At 41.1% G+C, this 20,587-nt stretch overlaps 1 protein-coding gene across 3 annotated transcripts in view; it reads right to left on the reverse strand.

Moving 5' to 3' along the window:
- Window positions 1-20,587, reverse strand: part of rsrc1 (arginine/serine-rich coiled-coil 1) — a 401,286-nt gene that overhangs the window by 380,277 nt on the left and 422 nt on the right. For 2 of the 3 annotated variants that reach the window (XM_080185516.1, XM_080185513.1), the window contains exon 2: window positions 15,153-15,195. The exons of the other annotated variant lie outside the window; for it this stretch is intronic. The gene's annotated coding sequence lies outside the window, so the exon portion shown is untranslated. The remainder of the gene's footprint in view (window positions 1-15,152; window positions 15,196-20,587) is intronic. 3 annotated transcript variants of the gene reach the window in all.

Below are 20,587 nucleotides of genomic sequence, written 5' to 3' on the forward strand. Positions count from 1 at the left end.
GCACACTACCACCATCTCAAAGGGCAACTAGGGAAGGACAATAAATGCTGGTCTAACCAACAACGCCCACATCCCACAAATGAATTGAAAAAACAAGAAAGGCCCACTGATGATTACTTTGAATCTTCCATTATCTCTGTTCACCAACTTACTACCTGTAGTAGAGTGGCTATCGAAAACTTGACATCATTAGCCTTCTGTTCTGAAGCTTAAACACATGGATGATAGAGAAGGCTGTGCATTTGTGTTAAAACTAAATATTCCACAAAATTGAGAAACAGTCTTCAAAACCTTTTTTTTTGGATATAATCTCTTGCTTTCATTGACAATGGATGTTTCACCCATTTGGAATTTTGTGGAAACATATTTGGTCACCAATCATTTTTAAAACCTAGTTACACAAGTGAAATCATTTTCATTCCTTCCCTCTATCATGACGATTATTAAAAAATCTTATTTTAATTCATTCAATACTGCAACTGATACAATTTATGTAATAATCAGTTCCTTCTTAATGCATTAAACTTCTAATCTCAAAATAGCAAGTAACCAAAAGTGTACAGCTCATATTGACTTGATAGTCGATACTAATCTTGATGTCTCCAAATCTTCTGCACACTCAGTTTCTAAATTTCAAACGTTCATTTCCATGCCATTTTTCTTCTTGTTAGGCTCAGCTTTGAATTCTATCTGGATTTTTGTTCCAAAACAAGAAATGAACCATCAACAGGTAATCTGGAGTCTGGCCTTCTTGACAGTTGCACAATATCACTCACACTGGCATCATCAGTTTTCATCAGTACGTTTCCAGATCAAGAATTATATATTAGCCTAATTCAAATATTATTTTTATTCATCCTTGGGATGAGCACTTCACTTGCAAATCCAGAATTTATTGCCCATCCCTATTTATCCTTTTGAGGGAGGTGGTGAGCTCACTTCCTGAATGGCTGAAGTCCATGTGGTGTATTAACACATCACATCTTGAAAATAATTGATGGCTTGATTTGTCCATCAGGTTTCCATATTCTTAATGCTTTCAGATATTTATCTTCCCCTATTCAGCTGAGTGTCGGCATCACGCTTGCATTTACTAAAAGCAGTTTTACCTCCAATGTGTTCTAAATGGCTGCTATACTTAGAACCCTTTAACCTTTTTAACTTTCGTGCTACTCTAGTTGGTTAGTCCCAACCACTTACACTTAGGCATTTGCACTTATCCCAGTAGCTACATATTTAGCTTGTCCACAAAGCTAAAAGAGAACTCTTTTTCAGATTTTTTTTTGAGAGATTTTATTGTTTGCAATTGTAGTGATTGCCATTACTCGTCTTAAACGCCAATTTAATACAATAAACAGGAATCAGAGAAGCTAACCACACAAACAGTAACTTTTTAATTTTAAAAAGATAAAATAATTTCTCGTTGCAGTAGAAAATCAGAAATGGTTTGCAATTTCTCTTAAAAAATCTACAAAGTAATAATTTTTAGCTGGTGAGGTCTTTTTTTTCCCCAACTTGATAACTGGTTGCGCAAACTCTCTTTCGACATCCCAGGTAAACTCATCAATTTGAAAAAGGCTTGATTAATAAATTTAAACCATTACCTGGACTACATCAATTTAAGTAACTGTTAAATTTAAAAGGGCACAAATCCATAAAATCGGAACATAATGACTTGATCACTTCTGAAGGCCTGTTTTTCAGCCAAAAATAGTTCTGAGAGTGATACTGGTGTTTAACCCCCAAATAGTGCAAGGGAGATAGAAGAACAAAGAGGCCTGTAAGAACATGAGGGTAATAATAGTAGGAGATTTTAACTATCCTAATATCAAGTAGGATTCAAACAATATAAGGGACACTGAGGGCGAATAATTCATACAATGTGTCAAGGGTTTTTTTTCCCCTATTAGTAACAAACGCAACAAGAGGAGATGCAATTCTAGACTTGGGGAACAAAGAAGGCGAAGTGGGTGAAGTGATAGCTGGCACGATATCAGAAATAGTGATCACAATTCAGTTAGATTTCGAATTATCATAGAAAAGGACAGAGATAAAGCAGGAGTAAAAGTTTTGAATGAGAAGGGACTTGGCTGGACATCCATGTGAGAGGACAAAACAGTGAAAAACTGGTAGAAAGCACTAAAAATGAGATCGTAAATGCGCAAAGCAGACATGTCCCCTCCAAAAAGAGTGATACTGCCAAATCAAGACCCCAGTATTTGTCTGGAGGAATACAGGGGAAGATCAAACACAAAAAGAAAGTCTGCGATAGGCAGAAAGAACTAAGCACTGCAGATGGCCTAGGCAAATATAGGAAGTGCAGGGACAAAGTAAAAAATTAAATAATGAAATGAAAAAGAGGGCAAGAACAAAGTCTAGTAAGCAAAGTTAAAGAGAAACTAAAGATGTTTCACCAATAAAATAATGGTATAGCATTTGATTTATTATTGTCACATGTATTAACATAGTGAAAATTATTGTTTCTTGCGCGCTATACAAAAGAATACCTTTCATAGATAAAGAAACGTGAGTGTGTAGAATGTAGTATTACAATCATAGCTACGGTATAGAGAAAGATCAACTTATTGCAAGGTAAGTCCATTCAAAAGTCTGACAGCAGCAGGGAAGAAGCTGTTCTTAAGTCAGTTGGTACGTGACCTCAGACTTTTGTACCTTTTTCCTGACGGCACAAGGTGGAAGTGAGAACGTCCAGGATATGTGGGGTCCTTAATTGTGCTGGCTGCTTTTCCGAGGCAGCTGGAAGTATAGAGAGTCAATGGATGGGAGGTTGGTTTGTATGATGGATTGGGCTACACTCATGACCTTTCGCAGTTCCTTGCTGTCTTGAGCAGAGCTGGAGCCGTAGCAAGCTGTGATACAACCATTAAAAAATGCTTTCTGTGTGCATCTGTAAAAGTTAGTGAGAGTCGTGGTTGACATGCCAAATTTCCTTAGTCTTCTGAGAAAGTAGAGGTGTTGATGGGGTTTTTTAACTATCGTGTTAGCATGGGGGGACCAGGACAGGTTGTTGGTGGTCTGGATACCTAAAAACTTGAAGCTCTCGACCATTCCTACTTCGACACCATTGACACAGATAGGAGCATGTTCTCCTTTACACTCCCTGAAGTCGATGGCAATCTCCTTCATTTTGTTGACACTGAGGGAGAGATTATTGTTGCTGCACCAGTTCACCAGATTCTCTATGTCATTCCTGTACTCTGTCTCGTCATTGTTTAAGATCCGTCCCTCTCTACTGGTGTCATCAGCAAACTTGAAAATCAAATTGGAGGGGAATTTGGCCACACAGTCATAGATGTATAAGGAGTATAGTAGGGGGTGGGACCACAACGTTGTGGGGCACTGGTGTTGAGGATGGTCATGGAGGAGGTGTGGTTGCCTATCCTTACTGATTGTGGTCTGTGAGTTAGGATTCAGTCACAGGGGTAGATGCCGAGACCGAGGCCCAGGCCACAGAGTTTGGAGATGGTTTTTGAGGGAATAATGGTGTTGAGGATGAGCTGTAGTCAATAAATAGGAGTCTGACATAGGTACCTTTGTTATCTTGGTGTTCCAGGATTTCAGCAGCCAGCGAACTGTAGTGCATCCAGGAGGCTGCAATTGATTCATGCCACATCTAGCCTTTCAAAGCACTTCATAATGATGGGCGTCAGAACCACCAGCCAATAGTCATTAAGGCACACTGCTTGGTTTTTCTTAGGTACTGGGATGATGGTCATCTTCTTGACGAAGATAGGGATCTCAGATTGTTGTAAACAGAGGCTGAAGGTCTCTGCAAATACCCACATGCAGGATCTGAGTGCATATCCGGGTATCCCATTCGGGTCGGTCGCTTTCTGTGGGTTGACTTTCGAAAAAGCTGCTCTGACATCTGCAATGGTGATCCCAGATGCAGGTTCATCCAGGACTTCCAGAGTGGAGGGCATGCTCTTGATGACCTCTTGCTCAAGATGGGTGTAGAATGCATTGAGTTCATCAGGGAGGGATGCATTGCAGCATTGCAATTTTACACGTCTTCATCTCATAGCTTGTTATGCCTTGCAGACCTTGCCACAGTCGGCGGGGGTCGGTGTGGCTAGCCTGGGACGCGAGCTTGGTCCGGTACTGTTTTTGTCATCTTTGATGAATCTCATTAGACCGTAGCTAGCTTTCTTGTATAGGTCAGTGTCACCTGACTTGAACACCTCAGACCTGGACTTCAGAAAGCAGTGGATATCCCTGTTCATCCAGGATCAGCTAATGAAAAAGTGGGACCTATCAGAGATGAAGAAAGGAACTTGCATACACTTGCAGACGCTGTGGGAAGGGTCTTAAATGAACATTTTGCCTCTGTGTTTACAAAAGGGATGTACAGATATAGTAGTCCAGAAGATACACTGAGTTGTTGGACAGGATAATCACAAATAAAGTAGTACTCAAACGGTTGGATTCCTTTAAAGTTGATAAGTCACCAGGGCCAGATGGATTGTTTCCGAGGCTGCTGAAGGTGGTGATGGAGGAGATAGCAAAGGCTCTGAGGATGATTTTCCAATCCTTACTAGATACAGGAGAGGAACCAGAGGACTGGAGAAATGCAAAGAAGTTCCATTGTTTAAAAAGAGATTCAAGGAAATGCCAAATAATAATAGGCCAGTTAGTCTTGCATCAGTGATGGGCAAATTAGTAGAATCAATCCTGATAGAAAGGATTAATGTTATGTAGAAAGTCATGGACTAGTCAGAGATGGTCAGCATGGATTTGTTAAAGGAAGGTATTGCATCACAAATTTGATTCAATTCTTTGAGGAAGTCATAAGATGGGTTGATGAAGGCCATGCAGTAGATGTGTGTACATGGATTTAGCATAGGGTTTGAAAAGGTCCCACATGGCAGATTTGACAAGAAAGTAAACTCCCATGGGATACAGGATAATGTAATAAACTGAATAAAAAGTTGGCTTAGTAACAGGAAATGAATGGTAATGGTTGATGGATTCCGTTGCGAATGGAAAGTTGTTTCAAGTGGTGTTTGTGAGACCACAGCTTTGAAAAAATGTTTTGTTTTAATCATATTCTCAGCAGCTATAAGCAGCTTGGGTTTTTCCATTGTTGCCAGGCAGTCTAATTAGAAGTCATTTTATTGATGGCTTCAATGGCTTATATGGAGTTTTGTTTATTTTTACTCTGGACCTTAGGCACTTTGAGAACTTTTATGAACCTGCATTGTGACAGGGAAGATTGATCGACAAGTCAAAGTCAGATGGTTCCTCCCTCGAAAAATCTAAGGATTCATTTTCAGTTTGCGTTCAGAAGAGGGTGGATATCAGACCGAAAAATGTTTCTCTCTCCCCCAGTGCTAGAAATTCTACTGGTTAGTTGGAAGCAAGGCTTTTTGCTTTGCTGGAGTGAAAAAAATCCGCTGTTGGTAGTTGGCTTTCCTAGACTCTCTCTGTTTCCCTGGTGTTTTGGAGAGTTGTTCTGTGTGTATATCAAAAGGGTGCGAAAAGTCACAAAGCTGTGAAGTCAGAGTTTCAATTCTCCACCCAAAAGACTAACTTCCAGCGTCCCATGAGCATTCATATTTTCTGTGCGAAATCTGTGGCAAGGGTTTTGTATCAGGAAGTGTGTTCGAGTGAAACATTTCAAATACTTGTTTAAGACTATACATTATCATGATTGTGTTGTTTTGTTTCTAATTTATAAAAGTTATTGCTAATTTTCTTTCCACACAAGTTAACTGTATTCTTAAATAAACTTTGTTTGATAAAAGTTCCTTAGTGGACTAGTTGAATCATACCTGAAGGGAAACATCTCATGCTCACAAACTGCAAAACTTGTAATCCTGTTGGGCTTCATAAAACATTCTGGAGTTTGACCTGAATTATAACATGTTCCACAAGGCTCAGTGTTGGCATCCTTGCTGTCTGTATATTAACAATTTTGACATGAACGCGGGAACATGGTTGGGACATTTGCAGATGACACAGAGATTGACTGAGCAGTGGATAGTATAGACGACAGCTATAAACTCCAAAATAATAGATTGGTTGGTGGGGTGAGCAGTAAAATGGCACATGGATTTTAAAACAGAAAAGTGAAAGGTCACGCATTTAGGGAGGTCAAACAGTCATTGGGAATACACAATAAATGGGAATACATTAAGACTGGATAAAGTGAGAGATCTTGGCATACACATACACAGGTCCCTAAAGGCAACAGTTCAAGTGGACAAAGTTGTAAAGGAAGCATATGGAATGGTCTCCTTCATTCGCAAAGGTATAGAATATACAAGTAAGGATACAATGTTGGAATTGTATAAAACACTGCCGAGGCCGCAGTTAGAGTACGGTATGCATTTCTGGTCACCATTTTACAGGAAGGATGTAATTGCTCTGGAGACAGTGCTGAGGAGGTTTACAACCATGTTGCCAGGGCTAGAAAAGTGCCACTACAAGAAGAGATTAGATAGGTTGGGGTTATTTTCATTGGAACAAAGAAGGCTGGGGGGATGACTTGATTGAGGTGTAGAAAATTATGAGGGAAGAGGTAAAGTGGACAGGTTAAAATTGTTTCCTTCAGCAGAGAATTGTAAAACAAGGGGACATAGATTCAAGGTAAGTGGCAGAAGGTGTGGTGGGGACATGAGGAAGAATTTTTTTTTTGTTTACACAGAGGGCAGTTGCTGTCTGGAATTCACTCCCCAAGTTGGTAGTGGAGGTAGAGACCCTAAATCATTTTTAAAAATATCTGGATTTGCACCTTCAGCACCTCGACAAGGCTATGGGTGGGTGCAAGAAGGCGGGATTCGAAAGGGCACCTGTGTGTACATAAGAACATAAGAAATAGGAGCAGGAGTAGGCCATCTAGCCCCTCCAGCCTGCCCCGCCATTCAATAAGATCATGGCTGATCTCTCGTGGCTCAGTTCCACATTCCCGCCCTCTCCCCATAACCCTTAATCCCCTTGCTTATCAAAAACTTATCAACCCGCATCTTAAAAATATTGAGCGAGGCAGCCTCCACCACTTCAACAGGCAGAGAATTCCAGAGATTCACCACCCTTTGAGTGAAGAAGTTCCTCCTCAACTCCGTTCTAAACCGCTCCCCCTTTAGCCTGAGGCTGTGCCCGCTAGTCCTACTGTCCTTTCTGAGCGGGAAGAGCCTCTCCACCTCTATCCTATCCTTCCCATTCAACATCTTATACATCTCAATGAGATCTCCCCTCATTCTTCTAAACTCTAACGAGTACAAGCCTAGTTTATTCAGCCTCTCCTCATACTTCAACCCCCTCAACTCCGGAATCAGCCTAGTAAACCTCCTCTGCCCTCCCCCCAAGGCCAAAATATCCTTGCGTAAGTGCGGCGACCAAAACTGCACACAGTACTCCAGCTGCGGCCTCACCAGTGCCCTATACAGCTGCAGCAAGACCTCCCTACTTTTATATTCAATCCCCCTCGCTATGAAGGCCAGCATCCCATTCGCCTTCCTGACCACCTGCTGCACCTGCAGGCTGGGTTTTTGCGACTCATGCACAAGGACCCCGAGGTCCCTCTGCACCGTCGCCTGCTGCAGTTTTTCGTCACCTAAGTAATAGTCCTTCCTACCATTATTCCTACCAAAGTGGACAACCCCACATTTGCCAACATTAAATTCCATTTGCCAGTTCCTGGCCCATTCGCCCAGCCTATCTAGATCCTTCTGCAGACTTTCCACACCCTCCGCACAATTTGCCGTTCCACCAATCTTGGTGTCATCAGCAAATTTCGACACCATACACTTGGTTCCCTCCTCCAGACCATCTATATAAATGGTGAATAGCTGAGGCCCCAGCACCGACCCTTGGGGCACTCCACTAGTCACCAACCGCCAATCCAAATAGCACCCATTGACCCCCACTCTCTGCCTCCTATTTGACAGCCAATCCTCTATCCACACTAACACCCTACCCCCAACTCCATGCCCCCTGAACTTCTGCAATAACCTCTTGTGAGACACCTTGTCAAACACCTTCTGAAAATCAAGAAAGACCACATCCACCAGCTCTCCTCTATCCACCGCCCTAGACACATCCTCATAGAACTCCAATAAATTTGTCAGGCACGACCTCCCCTTAACGAAACTGTGCTGCGTCTGCTCTACCAAACAATTCTCCTCAAGATGCCTTGCTATTTTCTCCTTGATCACGGATTCTAACATTTTACCTACAACAGACGTTAAACTAACCGGCCTATAATTCCCTGCCTTTTGCCTGCCACCTTCTTAAACAACGGCGTAACATTAGCCGTTTTCCAATCTTCTGGCACTTCCCCGGAATCCAGCAACGTTTGGCAAATAATCACCAAGGCATCCAATATAACCTCCGCCATTTCCTTCAGAACCCTTGGATGCATTCCATCCGGTCCTGGGGACTTGTCCACAATCAGTCCCTCCAGTCTGTCGAGCACCGCCTCTCTAGTAACAATAATGTCATTCAGGCCCTCCACTCCTACCAGCTTTCCATTGCTAACACCCGGCAAATTATTCACATCCTCCTCCGCGAAGACCGAAACAAAAAAGTTATTCAGGGCCTCAGCCATTTCCCCATCCCCTACCATTAAGTCCCCCCTCTCATCCTCTAAGGGTCCAACGTTCAACCTATCCAGCTTCTTCCTTTTTATGTATTTACAAAAACTCTTGCTATCCTTTTTTATATTAAGCGCTAGCCCAGCTTCATAGTTTCTCCTACCCTTCTTTATCAATTTCTTTGTCATTCTTTGCTGACATTTAAACCTCTCCCAATCCTCTTCTCGCCCACTACTCTTAGCTACTCTAAACACATCCGCTTTTAATTTAACACTTTCCTTCACCTCCTTCGTTATCCACGGCTGATTACCTCTCCTCCTCCGATCCTTTTTAACCATCGGAATAAATTTCTGCTGAGCACCAAGAAAGATCTCCTTAAAGATCCTCCACTGTTCCTCAGCAGACCTACCTTCCAACACACTCCCCCAATCAACATTTGCCAATTCCTCTCTCATCCTACCATACTCCCCTCTGTTCAAACAAAGGACACATGTCCGGGAACCCACTTTCTCCTCCTCTTCTTGTCCATGCCCGTACTCAGACGGGCATAGACAAGATGGGCTGAATTCTCCTTCTGCTATGATGTAACTTTTCTATGTCCAGTAACTGAATTAAAGACATCAATATGTCTCAGGATTATTCTACTTTATCACAGAATTTTATCTAAATGTCTTTAAATCTATTTACCATGATCAATGCTATTTACTTGATGAAACAGTAAATACAGAATGTTATGCAAAGCTTAGCTTTGAGAGCAAGCGCAGTTCCACGATATTCAACCTTCAGCAAGTTGTTAGATTGCTCAATGTATTTTTCCTTTATTTCTCCCCCGATCACATACTATTTTACAGCTGCCATGACGATGCTTTTGTCCTCATATAAAAGCTTAGTACACAACAGCTGAACTCAGCAGGACATGAGCTATGTTAGTAGATACTTCAATGAAATCTACCCAGGATCCCATTAAGGGGATTTCTTTCTTGTTGAGTGCGTCATTAGCTGCTTTCATATCTGTCTTCAGTTGCCAATTCCCATAACCAAATTAAAATAAAGCTACCTGATTTTTTAGAAAAATTATTACTGGATCTTCCTAGTTCTTGTAAACACATTGGTTCAGCAGAAAAATAACTTTAATTAAGTCCCCACACATACAAACTAAAATTTCATCTGTAGTGTAAGTCTGAAGGCACATTATTACATGATGGATGTGCACAACTAGTTTGTTCACGAGACACACTGTGCAGCCTGCTGCAGGACAATCGACATATTTTAAAACTATATTTTAAAGCAACTATTGTTTCCATATGCAAATTACTTGTTTTCACTTTCTCAACAATCAAACTGAAGCATTCTGAACGTCTCAGCATTACCATCACGTAGCTCTGTTTGCTTTCCTATTGACTTCAATTCTTCTTGGCTCTCATGGAAAATGGACAGACAGTTATATGAAGCACCCTAAATAATGCCTGTGATATTGTTGAGAGACAGCAGCTTCAGAAGAAATGTTGAGATAACATGGGGTTGTCAGGGAAGGCATCATGGGAAGTGTGTTTTCTTAAGACTGACTGAAGCTTTCCAAATAAAAAAGCTTGTATTTTGCAATATTTGGTTCTTCACTTACATGTGCAAAACGAAGTTTGATTTCATATTTCTCTGAAGACCTCAATATATTTTGGTATAAAAAGTACAGTTCAACATCATCATAAATAGGGAGGTAAATCATTCCAAGATTTTCACTAGGTTGTCAAAAATGTATGATTCTTCTCAACAACTTCAGGAAAACGGTCAGTACCTTTTGGACTTAAGGAATTGTATAATTAACCACATGCCTGTACTTACATTTTATATGTTGTAAACAAATTCAAAGCTTTCACAAGGAGCACATCCTAACTTATTGAGTAAAGTTAGGGTAGAAACACTGAAGTTTCAATCCTCCTTGGAAGTAGGAGTGGTGATGCACTCTGGACGGTTGCAAATGTTATGCCCTTGTTCAAAAAATGGAAGGGATATAAATCAGACCACTCAGCCTCATATTGGTGGTGGAGAGGCTTTTAGAGACAATAATCCAGACAAAATTTGGTGCTGCTTGGAAAAATATAGACTTATTGACAAAAGCCACCATGGATTTATCAAAGCCAAATCGAGTTTGCTCATTTGATTGCATCCTTTAATCGAGTAAGAGAGAACGTTGATGAGAACATTCCAATCTCATTTGTGGCGGATGGTATGTACGTGGACTTTCAAACGGCATTTGATAAAATGCCGCATAATAGACTTGTTAGTAAATTAAATCACACAAAATTTAAATGGCAATGGCAGCATGGATACAAACTGACGAAGGAGAAGAAAACAGAGCAAATGCTGTGTTTTTTTTCAAACTGCAGTAGTGGTGTTCGCCATGTGTCAGTATTAGGATCACTGCCTTTTGATATACCAAAACGTGGACTTATGTATAAAAGGCATAATTTCAAAGTTTGCAGATGATGCAAAGCATGGAAAAAGAGTAAAATGGTAAGGATAGTAGCCAACTTCAGAAGGGCATAAACAGGCTGGTGAAATGGACAGACACAAGGCAAATGAAATTCAATATATATTTCTGAAGCAATGTATTTTGGAAGAATTAGGTATAGCAATATAAAATATGACAATTTTAAAAGAAATTAAGGAATAAGAACATCTCAGGATTTGAAAGTGACAGGGTAGGTTGAGAGTTGTTAAAAAGGCATTCAAGTCTTGGTTTTATAAAATAGAGCCTGAGTATAAGCAAGGAATTTATGCAAAGCCTTCATAAATCACTGTTTCGGCCTCTGCTGAAGTATTGTGCCCCATTTTAGGCATCACGCTTTAGGGAAAACGTGAAAGCAATTCTGCATACACAGGTGAGAGGCTTTAATTATGTGGAGTGAACCTGGATTTGTTCTTCTTAAAGCAAAGGTCATGGGAGATTTAATAATGGATTAAATCGTGAAGGGTTATTAGGAGAATCAGTTTCCATTGGCTGAAAGTTTGACAGTTAAAAGGAAATAGATGACTGTTGTTTAGCAGCACAGAACTTGAATATTGCTGAAAACAAATATTGCGAAAGCTTTTCATCTTGCCTTCAGTAAGACAAACACAAGAATCCCAAATTTTAAACAAATACAATAATTTATGTTCCAGAAGAAGGGTGCAGATTGGGTGACAAGTCAAGTCTAATTGTCATGAAGAAAGTAACAAAAAAAATGAAAGGCTCTCCAGACTCTGAGGTAATTCAAAAAAGAGCATACCGGTCCCCATCACTTTCTCCGTGGCACACCTCAGTCAGAATCAACTTGCCAAACAATCAGCACCCTTTTCTCCAGTAGTATAAATTGTTGTGATCGTTTGAAATTTTCATTTGTGTGTTTGTCCTGATGAGTGCAAGACAAAAAAGCTGCAGCAGCGTGTCCCTTTTCAGCAATACACGGATTTGAATTGTGATCTGGACTGGGCTGTCTGAAAGCAGATTTGATCATAACTTTCAAAAGGGAGCTGAATACTTGAAGGGGGAGAAATTAAAGGGCTATTAAGCATAGCTATCAAAGAACCAACATGCATGATGGGCATAGGGCCTCCTTCCACACTGTAACAGTCTATGATTCTAAGTACCCACTCTTTCATCCCATCTAAATAGATACTCCTTTATCAGAGAATTAAAAGATACATAATTCACAAGAAATTAATTAGTTGGTGAGCTTTTACTCAAAAATGAAACAACCCTTATTACACACCCATTTATATAATGCTCTATTATTTAATGTAAGCATCTTAGATTCCAAGTATATAGCCAGTTTCCTTCTGCCAGAGCTGCTAGTTAGGGAGTGATGGAGAGTAGGGTGGGGTGATCATGAAACTTTCGATTGTCACTGCCTCCACTCCTATTGCCTTCATCAAACAAATTTAGGAGGAAGGATTGTGGGCCCCTATTCTAATTGAAAAGTGATGGGAAATACATTGCCTGATGCTAAATTGATCCAAAATCAAACAATTAAACAACCAGCAAGATCATATGCTTTTTTAGTAAACATCTGATTAATACTGCCTGAGGTCTCCATCAGGTGTTCACACTGTCGACTTCTGCAGTTGGAACATGGAGACTTTGGGCAGCTTCAATCAGCTCTTCCTGGGGTATTTTAAAAAGGGTGCACAGTGCTCAGAGGGATTCAGCTGCTCAACTGAATAGTAAGAGCACTTAATTGCCTACTCCTGCTCCTATTTCTTATGTTCTTATTGCACTTGAACTCAGTGTGAAAATCTTATTGAATTGACTAAAACAGCCAGCCTGTTTATTATGTTTTAAGCATTTATAATTGAATTATTGGCCACTGCAAGGGATAAGCATATGAGATGCAAGTAGTGCGAGTACACATGCTCTTCATTTTCAGATTTTTATAACTCAATTCAAATTCAAAATTTATGGTGAAATTTGAATTGATGTTCTCTTATTTATTAATCCAATAACATAATCACTATACTATCATATTAGTTATGTGCACAGGTTGCCCAGATGTTACACATTCTGCCCCTATGCAGAGGGTTTAGACATAGTGTGAGGACTGAGATTAAGAACATGGTATTATAAAGGAAACTTTAAGTTACTAACCTCATACAGAAGTTCATTATACTGCATCACTGTGAGGTTATACCACTGAAGCCCAAAATGTATTATGCATGAGGAAATATTCAAAAATTGTGTTCATTGTAAAACTCATGAAAAACATGGAAGTGTAAATTATCAAGTTGCATTTTCTTGATCACACCATTTCCTACGATGAAAACTTGAAACAAAACATATGTTTTATTATAATTCTTCACATTTTTTTAAATAAATACATAATAGGAGTGCCATAGGGAGTCTTTTAATTGAGAGAAATAATCCTCCAATAATTCATTTCTTTTGTATGTGTCTTTTGGCGTTCTGAAAAGGGAACATCTATTAAGATGGGGCAAATGAGTACTTAGTGTAGGAGACCATGCATTCATCATGGGTTTGTCAGCTCTTTGACAGCAAGTTAGTCCTAACTCCATGATCTTTACTGATAAGTTCAGTAATTTTCTCCCCTTTCAGTATTTATCCACCTCCATTCTGAAAATTATGATCAAAGCTGCTGCCACTACACTTTCAGGCTTTGCAATCCAGATCATAATTCAAAATCTGTATCCTCCAAATATTAATCCTTTAGTCAGTGGAAACAGTTTCTCCTTATTCACTTTGTCATAATCCTTCACATTTTAACCCTTTAATCAAGTTCCTTTCCCAATGCCCAACCGGATTATCTAAAACATTTTTTTTTAGAACATGTACAATTGATAGCGATAATTGTCTGTCATGGGGGCAAAGTAGGATGGTTGGGCTTCCTGAGTCTCTTCGCCTAGTTTAACCACTTCTAATTCAGCTTCTTCCATGCTTACTGTCAGTCCCAACTTATTGATCTTATCAGTCAAGTTTCATCTTGATTTAACATCTATTGCATATAGGAAGCAATAGAAATTTGGACATACTCACTACGCATAACATGGACCACATAAAAAGGACCATGATGCTGATGGATAGTTGTAAGACTCCATTCACTTAACCTTTCCAAATCCCCCTGAAGTCACCTTTCATCCTCATCACAACTCACATTCCCACCTAGTTTTGTGTCATCAGCAAATTTTGAAATATTATATTTGGTCCCCACATCCAAACCATTTATCTAGATTGTTAGCAGCCGTGGCCCAAGCACTGCCCTATTGGTAACAGCCTGTGAAAATAACTCATTTATTCCTACTCTATTTTCTGTGTATTATCCAATTCTCAATCCATAGCAGTAATCCCAAATGCTCTAATTTTGTTTACTAACCTTCTCTGCGGGACCTTATCAAAAGACTTCTTATAATCTAAACACACCATCACCCAGATTGTCTTTCCATAAATTCATGCTGGCTCTTCCTGATCATTATTATTTTCCAAGTATCCAGTTATCACATCTTTATAATAGATTCTAACATTTGCCCTACTACTGTTGTCAAATTTAGAGATCTGTACTTCTATTTTCTCTCTCCTCTATAAATAGTGGGATCACATTTGCTACTTTTCAATCTGCAGGAAATCTATAGCATTTTGAAAGATAACCACAAGCACCCACAATCTCAACAGCCACCTCCTTCAACAATCTGGGATGCAGCTCATCTGGTCCAGAGGATTTATCTGCATTTAATCCATTTTTTTTGTGTGTTCTACAGCTTTACTAATGCTAATGTCTCTCAGTCCTTTGGTTCCCTTGTATTTCTTGGAGATTTTCTGTATCTTCCTCTGTGGAGGAACTTCTTCACTCAAAGGGTGGTGAATCTCTGGAATTATCTGCCCGTTGAAGTGGTGGAGGCTGCCTCGCTAAATATTTTTAAGACGCGGGTTGATGGGTTTTTGATAGGAGATGGGATTAAGGGTTATGGGGAGAGGGCGGGAAAGTGGAACTGAGCAGCGACAGATCAGCCATGATCTTATTGAATGGCGGGGCAGGCTCGAGGGGCTGGATGGCCTGCTCCTGCTCCTATTTCTTATGTTCTTATGTTCTTATGTCTCCAATTCTCACTTACCTCAAACGAATCCAAGTGTCAAAATAATTTGCTCCCAAGTATCCTAGAAAACAAAATATACTTTAAATTCTTTTTGCATTTAATCCACTTTCAGGAAGGCACATATTTAACTCTATTACGTGGCAGTAAAAAAAAATAAATACACATCAGGCTTTCCATTTCTGTTTCAGTTCTGAGAAATGTCTTTAATTGAATCATAGAATCCCCACAGTGCAGAACGAGGCCATTCAGCCCATCAGGTCTGCAGTGACTCTCCAAAGCAACATCCTACCCAGGACCTCTGCTCCAACCTATCCCTGTAACCCACGCATTTACCATGGCTAATCCATGTAACTACATATCTTTGGGTATCAAGGAGAAATTTAGCATGGCCAATCCACCTAACTCGCACATCTTTGAGGAAACCACAGCACCCGGAGGAAACCCATGCAGACACGATGAAAATGTGAAAACTCCGCATGGACAGTCACTCAAGGCTGGAATTCAACCCAGTTCCCTGGCGCTATAGGGCAGCAGAGCTAACCACTGTGCATCATAACGCCCCACTGATCTTCCACTTGAAAAAAAAAGTGCAAACCGTTAAGACAATTACAAAAAATGCATTACAGTGCATTTATATAGCACTTATGATCTCTGAACATCCAAATGTTTCCAAAACATATTCAAATGCTTCAAGATGCTTTAAAAAGGGCATTGCCATAGAACATAGAACACTACAGCACAAACAGGCCCTTTGGCCCACAAGCTGTGCCAATCATATCTCTACCTACCAGGCCTATCCAGAACCCTCAATCCCATTAAATTCCACGTAGCATCCAGAAGTCTCTTAAAAGACCCCAGCGAGTTCGCCTCCACCACCACCACTGGCAGCCGATTCCACTCACTCACCACCCTCTGAGTGAAAAACTTACCCCTGACATCTCCTCTGTACCTACTCCCCAGCACCTTAAACCTGCGTCCTCTCGTAGCGACCATTTCAGCCCTGGGAAATAGCATCCAAGATTCCACGCCATCTATACCTCTCAACATCTTATAAACATCTACCGGGTCACCTCTCATCCTTCGTCTCTCCAGGGAGAAAAGACCTAGCTCCCTCAACGTACCCTCGTAAGGCATGCCACCCAATCCAGGCAACATCGTTGTAAATCTCCTCTGCACCCTTTCAACAGCTTCCACATCCTTCTTGTAGTGAGGCGACCAGAACTGCGCACAGTACTCCAAGTGGGGTCTGACAAGGGTCTTATAAAGTTATAGCATTATCTCCCGACTCCTAAACTCAATCCCTCAATTAATGAAGGCTAGTACACCATATGCCTTCTTGACCACATCCTCCACCTGTGAGGCCGATTTAAGAGTCCTATGGACCCGGGCCCCAAGGTCCTTCTGATCCTCTACACTGCTAAGATTCCTACCCTTGATATTATACTCCTTCATCCCATTGGACCTGCCAAGATGGACCACTACACATTTATCTGCGTTGAAGTCCGTCTGCCACTTCTCCGCCCAGTCTTGCATCCTATCTATGTCTCACTGCAACTTCTGACATCCCTCCAGACTATCCACAACACCACCAACCTTCGTGTCGTCAGCAAACTTACCAACCCATCCCTCCAATTCCTCATCCAGGTCATTTATGAAAATGACAAACAGCAAGGGTCCTAGAACAGATCCCTGGGGCACTCCACTGGTGACCGACCTCCATGCAGAAAAAGACCCATCCACAACCACACTCTGCCTTCTGCAGGCAAGCCAGTTCTGGATCCACAAGGCAACAGCCCCTTGGATCCCATGCCCTCTCACTTTTTCAAGAAGTCTTGCATGGGGGACCTTATCAAATGCCTTGCTGAAGTCCACATAAACCACATCCACTGCTCTTCCTTTGTCAAGTTGTAAGATGATGCAAGATGAAAAGCACTACCCAGTCAAGTTTACAATTAAAGTTTTTATTATTAGTCATAAATAGGCTTACATTAACATTGCAATAATGTTACTGTGAAAATCCCCTAGTCAATGAGGCATATCCAAAAACGTAGGCAGTAGTTTATTCCTGTAAGTTTATTTATTAGTGTCATAACTGGGCTTCCATTAACACTGCGATCCCTTAGTCACCACACTCCGTTGCCTGTTCATTGAGGGAGAATTTTGTATAGCCAATGTACCTAACCAGCACATCTTTTCGGATTGTGGAAGGAAATTGGAGAACCTGGAGGACACCCAAGCAGACACGGAGTGCATACAGACTCTGCACAGATAGTGACCCAAGCCAGGAATTGAACCCAGGTCCCTGGCAGCAGTGCTAACCACTGTACAACCAGGCTGCTAATTTCAGTAGAATCATAAATACTTACAGTGCAAGAGGCCATTCAACCTATCAAGCAATCCCACCTAGGCCCTATCTCCGTAACCCCACATATTTACCCACTGATCCCCCGACATCCCCCCTAACACCAAGGAACAATTTAGCACGCCAATCAGCTAAGCTACATATTTTTGAACAGTGGGAGGAAACCAGAGCACCCAGAGGAAACCCAAGCAGACACGGGGAGAATGTGCAAACTCCACAGTCACCCAAGCTGGGCATCGAACCCAGGTCCCTGGCGCTGTGAGGTAGCAGTGCTAACCACTGTGCCATCCTGTAGTTGTGTTTTCCATGCTATTTTAAAATCAGAAACTGTCCAATAATATTAATACTACAAAAATTGAAGTGAACATAATAACTACTACATTGTTTAATGTGAACTACTATCCATTGTTATTAATTACATTCACAACTCTAAAACTGATCCTGAAAGTCCTCTAAATAATGTAATACAATACTGACAAATTCCTTTCAGATATATAAAATAATTTTAAAATTAGTCCAGAACCAGTACTAACACCACACTTTCAGAGTGTCACCATGAAGATGTGGAATTTTTATACAGCTGCATTCTGATATTCGGGTTTTCCCCCTTAGATTTCAATACAGCACAATATGCCTACATGAACTTTCCAAACAATGTCTGTCTGAATTGGAAAAAGAAACTGGTAATAATACTTTTGATTTTATCCTTCCAAATTTGTGGTTGGCGTGCAGTCATATAACACTAGAGTGGAGGACTGCGTGCTGTAAAACAGTAGGTGAAATATGCCTCATTAAAAGAATGTTTGGCATTTTAAACTATATAATGGTGTCAATTACAAATGCTCTGGCCACAAGTGTATGTCAAAGGTAAGTAACTCATCTTCAAAGTCTGCACACAGGAGTGTGGTATTCCCTGCACAGCAAAGCAGTTGAGGCTACCTCATTGAATGTTTTTAAGGCAAAGGATAGATAAATTTTTGAACAGTAAAGGAATTAAGGTGAGCAGGTTGGTAAGTGGAGCTGAGTCCACAAAAGGATCAGTCATGATCTTATTGAATGGTAGAGCAGACTTGAGGGGCCTGATGGCCTACTCCAGTTCCTACTTCTTGTGTTTGTATGTGGTGCAATGCTCTCTGCACATGCCTAGATGAGTGATAAAACTCAAATTCAACACCATCCAAGACAAAGCATCCTATCTATACCTTAAACATGCACTTCCTCCACCATCTCCAAGATGTACTGCAGCTACTTGCAATGGCTTCTTCAACAACACATTTGAAACCAACAACCTCCACCACTTAGATGAACAAAGACAGAAAGGTGCATGGGAACACATGTAAATGCCCCTCCAACTTGCACCTGACTTAGAACTATAATATATTTCTTCCCCCACTGTGCAAGATAACTGTTTGAACTCCTTCCCTAATTGTATGTACCTACACCGCATGGACTGCAACAATTTAAGGAAGTGGCTCATCACCACCCCTTCTCAAAAGCAAGGAGGAAAGATTTCTGATAAAAAGGTCTGAAACACCAATTCTGTTTCTCTTTCCACAGATGCTCTCTAACATGCTGAATGTATCCAGCATTTTCTGTTTTTATTTCAGATTTCCAGCATCCACAATATTTTGCTTCTATAAAAGGATTGTAGGTCTGGAAAGCAATAAAATTCATATGAATACATTGAAGGACTATTTTCAAACATTTGAGCAAATAAACATTGTTGACACTGTACAGAGTGCCTTTTACTTTGAATCTGGAGAGAGAACAGTAGTGATAATGTCAGTGGGTGAGCAACCCAGATGTGCAGGGCTGATACTCTGGGACAGAATCAAATCCATCCACAGCTTAAACATTATGTTTTCCAGCCTCTTCTCTTGCCAGCAACGAAAGTAATTGTTTATAGGTAAATTGAAAATATTTTGAAACTGAAATGCAACCAATGAACACGAGAAAATAAAACAAATTTCAAACAAAGCAACAGATTCAAACTGTTCTCAAGTCTGCGACAATAAAGACTACGACTGTGCTTTGAGCAGAGACATCTGCTTTTGTAAACAGGACTTTTGATGCGCATTTCAGAAACGTTGCCACATCACTGCATTTTGTGGGCAGCTTCTTCCGAACCCACTACCATCTAGAACAAACGCCGATCAAGATGTGGCCCGCGCGCTGTAGTTTGAAGACCCCTGATCTAGAAGGACAAGAGCAGCAGGTACTTGGGAACACCACCACCTGGAGTTTCCCTCCAAGTCACCCACCATCCTGACTTGGAAATTTATCACTGTTCGTTCATTGTCACTGGGTCAAAATGCTGGAACTTCGTTCCTAGCAGCACTGTGGCTGTACCTATACCTCAGAAAGCATCAAATCAAGCCCGAGATGTGTTGCAGTTCCTTATCTTGTCAGCTTGAATCTTGTTTGAATCTCTTGTGGGAACCATGAATTGGATTCAATTGGATTTTGAATTTGAATTTTGGAGCAAGCAGAGAATGGACATGGGTTTGCTGATCCATTCTGAGCATTAGCTGCAGCAGTTCACGAAGGCAGCTTACCACCACCTTCGCAAGGGCAACTAGAGAAGGCTAGTAAATGTTGGCCTAGCCAGCAATGCTCGCAGTCTATAAATTATTTTTTTTAGAAAGCAACAAAATAACAAGCTGTAAAACACAGACAGAAGGCTACCACTCAAGACACAGAGCTCCCTGGCTGCAGGTGACTCAGTTTACCTCAAAGTCTTACCCCTCCCACCCACCCCAAAGCCCACTATCTCTACCAACATCCCCCCACCCCCAAACCCACTATCGTCCCCATCTACCAACATCACACTCTTCACCGCTAACCCTCCCTCTCACACCAGTTCCCCCCTCCACAAGAACAGTTGTCCCACACATCACCAGCTGCTGCCCATATAATGCCACCCTCTTCCCTTTCCATCACGTTCCCCCAGACTGCATACTCCCTCCACCCTCATACCCCCTCCACCGTCCCCCCACCACCCTCGTATCCCCCACTGTTTCCCCACCACCCTTGTACTCCCTCACCAACTCCCCGTACTCCCTACCATCCCCCCTCATACCCCCACCACCCT

Source organism: Carcharhinus amblyrhynchos, chromosome 3 (genome assembly GCF_965287045.1).
Source record: "Carcharhinus amblyrhynchos chromosome 3, sCarAmb.v2.hapA, whole genome shotgun sequence".
Taxonomy (NCBI): Eukaryota; Metazoa; Chordata; class Chondrichthyes; order Carcharhiniformes; family Carcharhinidae; genus Carcharhinus; species Carcharhinus amblyrhynchos.